Here is a 12,688-nt window from a genome sequence, read left to right as displayed (position 1 = left end):
CAACCTGCCACAGTGATTCGAACCGCCGACCTTCTGATCGGCAAGCCCAAGAGGCTCAGTGGTTTAGACCACAGCGCCATCCACGTCTACTAACTTGCTGAAAAGAACACACTTTGTAGTTTTTTAAAACTATACTGCTATAGTTTTAGTAAATGTTTCTGTGTCCATATATCACATCTTGATATTTTACAGAATTACAGTATTTTTCCAAACACATCCTCTGGAGGCAATGGGGTTTGTAGATTTTTTTAAATGATAGAACGTGAATAAATCAAGTGTTGGGACTAATTATCCAGGATAATTTAAACTGTCAGACACCTTTGATTCATTAGATTCCCTAGCCAGATCCTCACAATGCAATAACCAGTGCAAGAGTTTTAATTATGAAAGCGATTAAGAGGCAAATATTAGCTCTTCAAAAAGGCTAGAACAGATGATATCTGTACCCTAGTGTTCTCAGAACAGGTGCTGTCCATTCCCTAGGTCAGGAAAGGTAGAGCACTGAACTGTTGCTTCATCAACAAAGCAGCTCAGACTGAGAGTTTATGTAGGAGTTGGATAAGCTCTACCCCTTCCTTTCAGCCAAGGCCTAATCCAGACAGGTGTTTTCTTGTGCTTCCTCATTCTCCCAAGTAGTGATGTACAGGCATGTAGGAGGCAGTTCTGAAGTTTCTGCCTGGCTTGACAACAACTCTGCTCCTGTGTTCCTGCGGGAGATAAGAGAGGGTCTCAACCCTGTTCCTGGCTGGCTATCTCCAGTCCTGGGAGAGTGATATGTGGATTCACTGGCTTCTCTGGGATCCTGAAAGTGTGGCAATCGGCTAGAAATCCTGTTCCCCTTGTTTCTTCTCAGATTTGCCCCCAGATCTGAAGTCTGGGCATGGCTGAACCGAGGAAGGTGCCTGTTTGTAGATTTATAAAACACTTCACAACCAGAAGCTACCAAAGCAGTGTATAGTAATATAAAATAAGCTCACAGACTCAAACTAAAAGCAATTAACCCATTTCTACAATTAGTAGTCCATAAAATGATGAGCTCACATGTCAGAGAAAGTCTTATTTTAAAAAAATGACTTCAATAGCCACCTAAATATCTATTTGCTAGGTGTTTGTCGTATTTCAATTGGTAGCTAACTCCAGACAGCTGGAGTTGACACACTAAAAACTAGTACAGTGGTGCCTCGCAAGACGAAATTAATTCGTTCCGCAAGTCTCTTCGTCTTGCGAGTTTTTCATCTTGCGATGCACGGTTTCCCATAGGAATGCATTGAAAATCAATTAATGCGTTCCTAGGGAAACCGCCTTCAGACCAAGTCCAGGGACAGTCTGTCCCCGGACCTCTTCTGAAGGCTGGGGGGGGGGACAAGGGCTTTTCTTCCCACCCCCAGCATTTTAAAAAACCCCGGGACAGCGGAGGACTTCTCCGCTGTCCGGGCGATCTTAAAATGCTGGCGGGCGGCATTTTAAAATCGCCCCGGGACAGCGGAGGACTTCTCCGCTGTCCGGGGCGATTTAAAAGCCTCTGGGACAGGCAGGCAAGGGGGAGCAAAGACTTTCGCCCCCCGCCAGCCTTCAGAAGAGGTCCTGGACCTCTTCTGAAGGCGAGCGGGGGGCGAAGGTCTTTGCTTCCCCCCGCCTGCCTTCAAAAGCCCTCCGGGACAGGCAGGCAGGGGGGAGCAAAGACTTTCGCCCCCCGCCAGCCTTCAGAAGAGGTCCTGGACCTCTTCTGAAGGCGAGCGGGGGGCGAAAGTCTTTGCTCCCCCCCGCCTGCCTTCAAAAGCCCTCCGGGACAGGCAGGCTGGGGGGAGCAAAGACTTTCGCCCCCCGCCAGCCTTCAGAAGAGGTCCTGGACCTCTTCTGAAGGCGAGCGGGGGGCGAAAGTCTTTGCTCCCCCACGCCTGCCTTCAAAAGCCCTCCGGGACAGGCTGGCGGGGGGGGAGCAAAGACTTTCACCCCCGCCAGCCTTCAGAAGAGGTCCTGGACCTCTTCTGAAGGCGAGCGGGGGGCGAAAGTCTTTGCTCCCCCCCGCCTGCCTTCAAAAGCCCTCCGGGACAGGCAGGCAGGGGGGAGCAAAGACTTTCGCCCCCGCCCGCCTTCAGAAGGTGTTCCCGCCCCCCGCCCCGCTTCGGAGCAGCGTTCCGAAGCCGGGCGGTGGGGGCAGGTGTTCCCTCCCCCCCGCCCCGCTTCGGAGCAGCGTTCCGAAGTGGGGCGGCTGGGGCAGGTGTTCCCGCCCCCCCACCCCGCTTCGGAGCAGCGTTCCGAAGCGGGGCGGCTGGGGCAGGTGTTCCCGCCCCCCCGCCCCGCTTCGGAGCAGCGTTCCGAAGCCGGGCGGCTGGGGCAGGTGTTCCCGCCCCCCCGCCCCGCTTCGGAGCAGCGTTCCGAAGCCGGGCGGTGGGGGCAGGTGTTCCCGCCCCCCCCGCCCCGCTTCGGAGCAGCGTTCCGAAGCCGGGCGGTGGGGGCAGGTGGGGAGAAGCGATCTCCCCGCAGCCCCTTGCTTCAAAAGAGGTCCGGGGGCAGCGGGAAGCGCTTCCCGCTGTCCCCGGACCTGGGGCTGCGGGGAGAAGATCGCTTCTCCCCGCCGCCCCTTGCTTCAAAAGAGAAGACCCGCTGTCCCCGGGGCAAGCTTCGTTTTGCGAAGCAAGCCCATAGGGAAATTCGTCTTGCGAGGCAACTCGAAAACGAAAAAACCTTTCGTTTTGCGAGTTTTTCGTCTCGCGAGGCTTTCGTCTTGCGGGGTACCACTGTACTTACTAAGTGTACGTCAGGGTATGCAGTATTCTCAGCATCGTCCCACCTGAGGAATGTAGTTACCAGGCATGAAACATTCCTTTAGGTAACCTGGTCCCAAGATGTTTAAACCTTTAAATAATAAAAGCAAAACGCCAGCCCAGATCCCTCAGCAGAGGTGTCACATAATGTTGATAGGATACTGTAGTCAACAACCTAGCTGCTGCGTTCTGCCCCAGCTGCAGCTTTCAGGTTCGGTCCACAGGAAGCCCCACAGAGTAAATTACCGTAATCCATTCTTGTGCTTACAAGTGTGAGGACCACAGTGGCCAACTTGTCTTCGTTGAGGTATCATAATAGTTGTCCAACCAACTAAAACTGGTAAAAGATGCTCCTAGTCACTGATACCACTTGTGACAGAAAGCACCCTCTCCAGGAGCACCCTCACACTACATACTTGTTCCTTTAAAGGGAATATAGCTCTAACCCAGTGCTCGAAACTCTCATTGTTCTAGGCGCATTTTGCGACAGGGAATTTCATTAGCATGAGCAGTTTCTTAGCTCTGGGCACAGTACTGCACCTAAGATTTCAGATTAAAACTGCAGAGTGGAAGGAAAGGATGACCTTTTTTTTGCCTCCCCACTTCCAGCTACTCTCTGAAGACTGGGGAAGAGACCCTCTTAAGAATATTGGGGGGCAGGGGAAGGACTAGATCATGTAAAAATGAACATATTTTAGCTGTAGTTCATTCATTTTCAGCTTTGCATTCTTGTTATAAAAGACGCGCCTAGACATTCCGTTGTTGTGCCCATAACCTAGGTTTAAGCTGCCATTTAGCTCCTAGCTTTCATATCTCAGTTTCTAACACTGCTCTAACTATATATATATGTCCAGAATTGGTAACTGACCTATCTCCTGGACATGGAAACCTCTCACCCACAAGGTCTCCTCCTTTTCAGGACTTAAACTTAGTTTATTGGCCCTCTTCCAAGCTGGGAGCAAACCAGACTTCCGGGTTGGCGCGACCGGCTAATGGCGGATTCCCTCCGAGCTCCGGAGGGAATCGGCTTGACAGGGGGCTGGGTCTTGCCGTGCCGGCGACACAGGGACCCTTAAAAACCACGGGCACGGAGCCCGTGGACATGGTGACTCGTCGGGCACCGTTAGCGCCCTCCCGACTCGTGAAGGAGCCTTTTTAAAGGCTACGGAACGGGTGCCGGGGAGTGGCGTGGTGCTGTGAGTCTTCTGCTTCCCCTGCCGAGCGAAGCCGCATGCCATTTGTCGGAGAGCGCTGACTTCTTCCTGCTAAAATTTGGACTTAAAATCAAGAACAACAACCCGTGAGTAATTTGGAAATTGGATTACAAATAATTCGGTTTTGGATTTGGCACGAGCGGGGGAGGTGAAAAAAAAGGGAAGTCCGTCTCCCCCCTATTGTAAACAGTTTAAAGCAAGGATTTGTCAACTAAGGTTGCGAGAAGAACTGTTGTGATTGGATAAAAGATATAAATTCCACGAATTTAAAGGAATAAGCTAATGTGCTGGAGGACAAGAGTTTACTTGTTTGGATTAAGTACCACTTTTCTCAAGCCCGGGAGTAACCCGTGAAAAGAGCCTGCTGACGATCTACAGAAAACTTTTGACAGCTGTCAAATTAGCTGTCAAAGTTGGAAAAACCGAAAGATTGAACTCTAACTGGTTATACTGTTACAAAATATTGAAAGTAAAGAAAGATTGTTACAAATAAACCTGACTTTTGGATCGGAAGGGAAAAGAATATTAAGTAACCAGAATCCCTCTAGAGGGGATTCTTGGATATTACAAGAATGGAACTAAAACAGGGAATTCAGGAAATACGAGCTGGCTTGAAAGAGCTGATCTTTCTCGTGGGAAAGCTGCGAGAGATGACCGAACAAGGCCATGTTTTGTCTATGAGCCCTACAAAACCGAAGGCAATAGAAAACATAACTACTGAGCTGGAAAGGGACTTGATGCCCAAAACACAGGCAACTGGACAAGAAAAGAAATCAAATACTGAGGAGGAAAAGACACCCGCTGAACAGGAGGAGCAGAAAGAAGGGATGGCTGAAACGACACAGAAGATAAAAAAGAGCCGGAGACCTGCCAAGAAGAATTCTAATTTGACCAAGGTGAAAGCTGGACTATTTGGGACATATGGACTTAAGAAACAGAGTTGGAGCTCCACCTTTAAACAAGTAAGCCTCGCTGGAAGAACCATGGTCAGCATTGAGAAAGTACTTCTTCGATCCTGGGTGTTTAGTATGAGAGACTTTCGAAGAAGCCGGCTGAAAGGGACTGAGAGAGATTTGAGAGCCTCGGAAGTAAGGTCACCAGGCTAAAAAGATGGACTAACTGGACTTTGGTTTGGGATTGAAACCAGGGAGAGAAGGGTGGGGTTTAGAAGTCCAAAGGGGGTCTGATTTTTATCTTGCAGTGTAAAAATTATATGTTCTTTATTATTATAAGAATAGGGAATCCGTGGATGGGAAGTACCGTATTTTTCGCACCATAGGACGCACTTTTTCCCTCCTAAAAAGCAAGGGAAAATGTGTGTGCGTCCTATGGAGCGAATGCAGGCTTTCGCTGAAGCCTGGAGAGTGAGAGGGGTCGGTGCGCACCGACTCCTCTCGCTCTCCAGGCTTCAGGAAGCTATCTGCTAGCAGAGGGAGACCCAGCTCTCCCACCGCTAGCGGAGCGCTGCATTAATCCCGAAGCTTGGGGCGTGTGGAGCTCAGCACGCCCCAAGCTTCTGGGTGCCGGCAAGGTCTCCGCTAGCCCTGGGAGAGCCCCGCGACGTCGCACGGCTCTCCCAGGGCTAGCGGACCACTGCGCTAATCCCGAAGTTTGAGGCGTGCGGAGCTGAGCGCGCCCCAAGCTTCTGGGTGCCGGCAAGGTCTCCGCTAGCCCTGGGAGAGCCCCGCGACGTCGCGCGGCTCTCCCAGGGCTAGCGGACCACTGCGCTAATCCCGAAGCTTGGGGCGTGCGGAGCTCAGCACGCCCCAAGCTTCTGGGTGCCGGCAAGGTCTCCGCTAGCCCTGGGAGAGCCCCGCGACGTCGCGCGGCTCTCCCAGGGCTAGCGGACCACTGCGCTAATCCCGAAGCTTGGGGCGTGCGGAGCTCAGCACGCCCCAAGCTTCTGGGTGCCGGCAAGGTCTCCGCTAGCCCTGGGAGAGCCCCGCGACGTCGCGCGGCTCTCCCAGGGCTAGCGGACCACTGCGCTAATCCCGAAGTTTGGGGCGTGCGGAGCTGAGCGCGCCCCAAGCTTCTGGGTGCCGGCAAGGTCTCCGCTAGCCCTGGGAGAGCCCCGCGACGTCGCGCGGCTCTCCCAGGGCTAGCGGACCACTGCGCTAATCCCGAAGCTTGGGGCGTGCGGAGCTCAGCACGCCCCAAGCTTCTGGGTGCCGGCAAGGTCTCCGCTAGCCCTGGGAGAGCCCCGCGACGTCGCACGGCTCTCCCAGGGCTAGCGGACCACTGCGCTAATCCCGAAGCTTGGGGCGTGCGGAGCTCAGCACGCCCCAAGCTTCTGGGTGCCGGCAAGGTCTCCGCTAGCCCTGGGAGAGCCCCGCGACGTCGCGCGGCTCTCCCAGGGCTAGCGGACCACTGCGCTAATCCCGAAGTTTGGGGCGTGCGGAGCTGAGCGCGCCCCAAGCTTCTGGGTGCTGGCAAGGTCTCCGCTAGCCCTGGGAGAGCCCCGCGACGTCGCGCGGCTCTCCCAGGGCTAGCGGACCACTGCGCTAATCCCGAAGTTTGGGGCGTGCGGAGCTGAGCGCGCCCCAAGCTTCTGGGTGCTGGCAAGGTCTCCGCTAGCCCTGGGAGAGCCCCGCGACGTCGCGCGGCTCTCCCAGGGCTAGCGGACCACTGCGCTAATCCCGAAGCTTGGGGCGTGCGGAGCTCAGCACGCCCCAAGCTTCTGGGTGCCGGCAAGGTCTCCGCTAGCCCTGGGAGAGCCCCGCGACGTCGCGCGGCTCTCCCAGGGCTAGCGGACCACTGCGCTAATCCCGAAGCTTGGGGCGTGCGGAGCTCAGCACGCCCCAAGCTTCTGGGTGCCGGCAAGGTCTCCGCTAGCCCTGGGAGAGCCCCGCGACGTCGCGCGGCTCTCCCAGGGCTAGCGGACCACTGCGCTAATCCCGAAGCTTGGGGCGTGCGGAGCTCAGCACGCCCCAAGCTTCTGGGTGCCGGCAAGGTCTCCGCTAGCCCTGGGAGAGCCCCGCGACGTCGCGCGGCTCTCCCAGGGCTAGCGGACCACTGCGCTAATCCCGAAGTTTGGGGCGTGCGGAGCTGAGCGCGCCCCAAGCTTCTGGGTGCTGGCAAGGTCTCCGCTAGCCCTGGGAGAGCCCCGCGACGTCGCGCGGCTCTCCCAGGGCTAGCGGACCACTGCGCTAATCCCGAAGTTTGGGGCGTGCGGAGCTGAGCGCGCCCCAAGCTTCTGGGTGCTGGCAAGGTCTCCGCTAGCCCTGGGAGAGCCCCGCGACGTCGCGCGGCTCTCCCAGGGCTAGCGGACCACTGCGCTAATCCCGAAGCTTGGGGCGTGCGGAGCTCAGCACGCCCCAAGCTTCTGGGTGCCGGCAAGGTCTCCGCTAGCCCTGGGAGAGCCCCGCGACGTCGCGCGGCTCTCCCAGGGCTAGCGGACCACTGCGCTAATCCCGAAGCTTGGGGCGTGCGGAGCTCAGCACGCCCCAAGCTTCTGGGTGCCGGCAAGGTCTCCGCTAGCCCTGGGAGAGCCCCGCGACGTCGCGCGGCTCTCCCAGGGCTAGCGGACCACTGCGCTAATCCCGAAGTTTGGGGCGTGCGGAGCTGAGCGCGCCCCAAGCTTCTGGGTGCTGGCAAGGTCTCCGCTAGCCCTGGGAGAGCCCCGCGACGTCGCGCGGCTCTCCCAGGGCTAGCGGACCACTGCGCTAATCCCGAAGTTTGGGGCGTGCGGAGCTGAGCGCGCCCCAAGCTTCTGGGTGCTGGCAAGGTCTCCGCTAGCCCTGGGAGAGCCCCGCGACGTCGCACGGCTCTCCCAGGGCTAGCGGACCACTGCGCTAATCCCGAAGCTTGGGGCGTGCGGAGCTCAGCGCGCCCTAAGCTTCTGGGTGCTGGCAAGGTCTCCGCTAGCCCTGGGAGAGCCCCGCGACGTCGCGGGGCTCTCCCAGGGCTAGCGGAGACCTTGCCGGCGCCCAGAAGCTTGGGGCACGCTGAGCTCCGCACGCCCCAAGCTTCGGGATTAGCGCTCCGCTAGCCGTGTCTAGGCTGCGGATAGCAGCCTGCTTCCCGGAGCGTCGGGCGCCCTGAAAGCAGAGCTCCCGGCGCTTTGGGAACACATCCGCAGCATGGGGACCCTTGCAGGAGCTCCCCGCAAGCTTCCCCACACTGCGGATAGCAGCCTGCCGCCCGGCGGGTGGGGCACCCTGAAGCAGAGCGCCCCTCGCGCCAGGCATACATCCGCAGCGTGGGGAGCCCTGCAGCAGTTCCCCACAAGGCTCCCCAAGCTGCGGATAGCAGCCTGCCGCCCGGCGGGTAGGGCGCCCTGAAGCAGAGCGCCCCGCGCGCTAGGCAGACATCAGCCAGCCCCACAAGCTCGGGGGACAGCAGGGAGGCGCAGCGCCACTATCCCGCTGTTCCTCGACCTGGTTCGGTTTCCCTGACCTGCTTTTGGGGGGGAAATAAAGGGAAAATTTTTTTCCTTTATTTCCCCCCAAAAAAACTAGGCGCGTCCTATGGTCCGGTGCGTCCAATCGTGCGAAAAATACGGTAGGGTCAACCTTAGGAAAGGCTGATTTTGTTTCTATATCTTTTTTCTCTTTCTTTATATAGGGTTAAGGTATATATCTTAAAAAATTGCTAATTAAATTAAACCAAGGTATAATAGTGAACTAAGGCTTAAATCTACTACAAAGAATTATATAAATAAATTATGGTTAAGTGAATTAATAAACTATGTTTAGGACACTAAGGAAAAAACTTGTTTGAACAAACAATTGGAGTTGGAATACAATAAGGGGAGGCGTGGGGAAGTCATGAAAAGAAGTTATTGAAAATAAGATTTAAAAGGTGGAATCTTTTTTGTTGTTGTTGTTGTTGTTGTTGTTTCTTTGTGTTTTCTTTTGGTTTTTTATTGTTTTGCTGTTTGTAACCTTTTGAAACTTTAATAAAGATTATTATAAAAAAAAAAAACAAGCTGGGAGCAAACCATAAGCAATTGTCACATTACTGCAAATAATGTATACATTTTTATTACATAATCAGCAGCTGCGGAGAAGCTGGAGCAGCCTCACAACCATTGTAGCTGAGGAGGGGAAGTTTAACTCTCTCCCTACTATAGCCCAAGTTCTCTTGAAAGCTAATATTGCAATCCAAGGGAAGGCCCCACTGGTGCCTCTAATTGCTATGTACTTTTAAAACCATGCATATTAACTGCATTCATGCAATTAATATTACATCTAGCTTGGACATCTAGTTTGGCCCAATTCACCCTTTACAGATGGCTGTCTTTATAAATTTAAATCAAGAATACTGCCAACACAGTCAACTGCTGTACTGCTCATTGAGCATGAAAAATGAATAAGGCTTTTCTACCAAATCACTCATTCTCACAAGGAGAGATAGGAGGGTGAGAAGAGAAAAGAGCTAAGTCATAAATCTGCATCTTGGGCACCTCTGTGCAGTCACTGCTGCCAGGAGTAGAAAAGATCAAGGGGGGGGGGAATTTACATTTATACATAAGAGAGGAGGGAGAGAGGGAGAGAGGGAGAGAGGGAGAGAGGGAGAGAGAGAGAGAGAGAGCCTCTCCTTATTCAAATGCAAGGTTAAGTATTGGTCTAGTTACCAAAGATGTATTACTGTTTGTAAGTAATATGAATGCAAGCTGATGTGCATCCAATGTCTTGTATAAATCAACCCCCAAAGTGGACTTGTTTGCACATCACTTTAAACAATAGTTAAAATAAACTATAATTTAATGGGAATATGGAATTGCTAGAGTCCTATTCTAACTTAACGTTGCATCCAAATGCAGACTGAGTTTGCTTGTTAAACTTGGGAAAGGTAGATTAGAGGAAGATGCTAACAAGGCCTCACTACACCTCCAGCATCCATCAAGAGCAAGTTGCTCACTCAGAGCCATCTTTGATACTGCAATCACTGGCCTGCCTTACCCTCGTGTAGGTAGGCTGACTGGTCAGAACTGTTGCAGCATCTGCCTCAGCCAGAAAAGGGGAACCTGTGGCCCTCCAGATACTATTGGACCAAATGATTAAGAATGGTTAATGATTAGGAATGATAGTAGTCATAGTCCAGCAAGATCCGGAGGGTCACAGGTTTCCCACCCCTGGCCTACTATCCCCTACCCTATTGGGTCCTCCTAAACAGAACAATGTGAGAGCTTTATGTTCCAGCTAAACCTTGCTGGACAGGGACGCGGACTTAGAAAAAATATTGGGGGGGCCCGGGAAAGCTCATGAATAATAAATAAGCTCATGAATATGCAAATAAAGTGGCTCCGGCCCTAAATAGGGCAAGCCACACACCCCCAGCCAGCCGATTGTCTGGCTGGGAGGTGTGGCCAGTCGGGATTCCCCTGTTCTCGCGGGATTTCCGGCCGGGGCTCTCCGATTAGGGCGCGCGGCTGGCTGGCTGGCGAAGGAGCAGGTGGGGAGGAGGCGGGGGACGGCGGCGGCGCTCTGCTGGAAGGGCGCCCGCCCGAGATTATTGGGGGGGCTGAGCCCCCCCAAAAATTTTTTTGAGGGGGCTCGAGCCCCCTCAAGCCCCATGGAGTCGGCGCCTATGTTGCTGGATCAACAAGATCTTTTTGAGCTCCAGCATGTTCCTGTCTCCTACAGTCCCAACCTCAGGTTGCTCTCAGTTTTGTTTCCTGGCTTGTCTTTTGTTTCTGACTTACTCTACAATCCCAACAACTGACTTCTCCTCAGCAACCAACTCACCATCCAGACCTGAAACATGTTTACAAGTCAGCAGTATGAATATGTTGTAAGATCAAGTGTCCTTTGCCAGAGCAAACTAACAGTTTTGGGGTCTTTTGATATGCCAGAAGATTGCTGCCAGAATTGCCTCTGATCAAATGCATCACTTGGGTGTTTTTATCCCTTCAAATCAGTGTGCAAGAATTACCATCCTAGGTGTTATATTAGTATGGCAAAATTAATGCAAGATGCTGAAGCACCTAAATGACTAGTTTCTAGACCCAAGATTCCTCCCAGGTTGACGAGCCCCATCTGACAAGCCCTCACTCCCCCCTGCAGCATGTGCAGAAACCACCTTCATTACAATTGGACCCACTATTGGTCTTGTCTGCTGAAGCCTGTCTTCACATACCCTCACCTGGTTTAGCCAGTCAGTCGAAGCCATTTCACAGGTAAGTGTGTATAGGATTGAAGCAGCCTAAAATTTGGTATCCAATGCAAATACAAGTGCCTTAGTGTGTACTGATCATCTCCAAAACAAGCCTTTTGGAGCGCATTCAAACTACCTTCTTCAAGAAACAAACTATGCTGAATGAGCCATTAATTTGAATCATCACAACATTCCCCTCATACTGAGTATTACAAACAAGTGCTGTCACTAGGTCCTCATCCACTTATCGGGGGGGTGGGGGTGTTCATACATTTAAGACTTTCATGAAGAGCCATAGTGCATCACAATGCACTTATACAAAAGGGAATTAGCAACCAGACAACAGTCAAAAGTTTTAGAATAAAGAAATATGCAACTTATTACAAAACAATTATCTAAAGTATGGTTAAAGAATCTATGGCCCTCCAGACATTGGACTCGAAATTGCATCAGCCTTAGCCAGCATAGCTAGCGTGGCATAGAGAATGGAGTGTCAGACTAGGGTTTGGGAGACCAGGGTTCAAATCCACTAAACCATGAAGCTCAGTGGGTAACCTTGGGACACTCACTGCCTAGCAGCCTAGCCTACCTGAGGTTATTGTGAGGACTAAACAAGACCACATTGAGCTCACTGGGGGGGGGGGGAGTAGGACGTAAATGCAAGAAAGAAAGAAATAACAATAACATGCAAGAATGATGGGAGTTATACTCAAATAATGTCTAGAGGTTCCCCAACCTGTTTACAGGGACAGAATTTGGTTTAGACTGGCAGTTTTAAGATTAAATCTAATAGGTTATACAGATAGAAGGGATCTAATCACACTGAGATCCAGTGTGGTGTAGTGGTTAAGAGTGGTAGACTCGTAATCTGGGGAACCGGGGTACTTCCATAACTACCAATTGTGAGGCTTTATTGAGAAAAATTGTTTCCTTTCTACTGTGTTAAACAAAAATAAGATGCTTTACAAGAACTCCATCCCTCACTCAACCTTTCTTGTGCATTAAAGAACCATTCCTGTCATTTCAGCTAAATTCTTCAACACATATCACCAGCATATAAAGGTTCACTACTGTAGACTAGCACACATGACAAACTGTGATGTTAACGGCATAATCCCAATACATGACTAGTCAGAAAAAAAGTCTCATTGCATTGAAGGGGCTTATTCCCAGAATGGTAATAATTTTATTATGTGTACCCCAACTATCTGGCTGGGTCTCCCCGGCCACTCTGGGCAGCTTACAGCATAAACATCAAATGTTAAAAACCTCCAGATATAGGGCTGCCTTCAGATGCATTCTAAAAGTTGTGTAATTCTTTATCTTCTCGACATCTGAAGGGAGAGTGCTCCACAGGGAAGGTGCCACTACTGAGAAGGCCCCCTGCCTGGTTCCCTATAACTTCACTTCTCACAGTGAGGGAACCAACAGAAGACCCTCGGACGACCTTAGTGTCTGGGCTGAGCAATGGGAATGGAGACACTCCTTCAGATATACTGGGCCAAGGCTGTTTAGGGCTTTAAAGGTCAGCACCAACACTTTGAATTGTGCTCAAAAATGAGAGCCAATGAAGATCCTTTATATGGTCCCAGTGGCCACTCCCAGTAA

The 12,688-nt window shown here is 52.3% G+C and overlaps 1 protein-coding gene across 5 annotated transcripts in view; it reads right to left on the bottom strand.

The window, feature by feature from the left end:
* LOC308573170 (ankyrin repeat and fibronectin type-III domain-containing protein 1-like) overlaps window positions 1-12,688 on the bottom strand; it is a 384,306-nt gene that overhangs the window by 336,617 nt on the left and 35,001 nt on the right. The gene's annotated exons all lie outside the window — the stretch shown is intronic.

This window comes from Podarcis bocagei (assembly GCF_964188305.1).
Source record: "Podarcis bocagei genome assembly, chromosome: 14".
NCBI classification, from domain to species: domain Eukaryota; kingdom Metazoa; phylum Chordata; class Lepidosauria; order Squamata; family Lacertidae; genus Podarcis; species Podarcis bocagei.
Note: the sequence above shows the minus strand (reverse complement) of the source record. Positions and strands in the feature narration are given on the sequence as shown.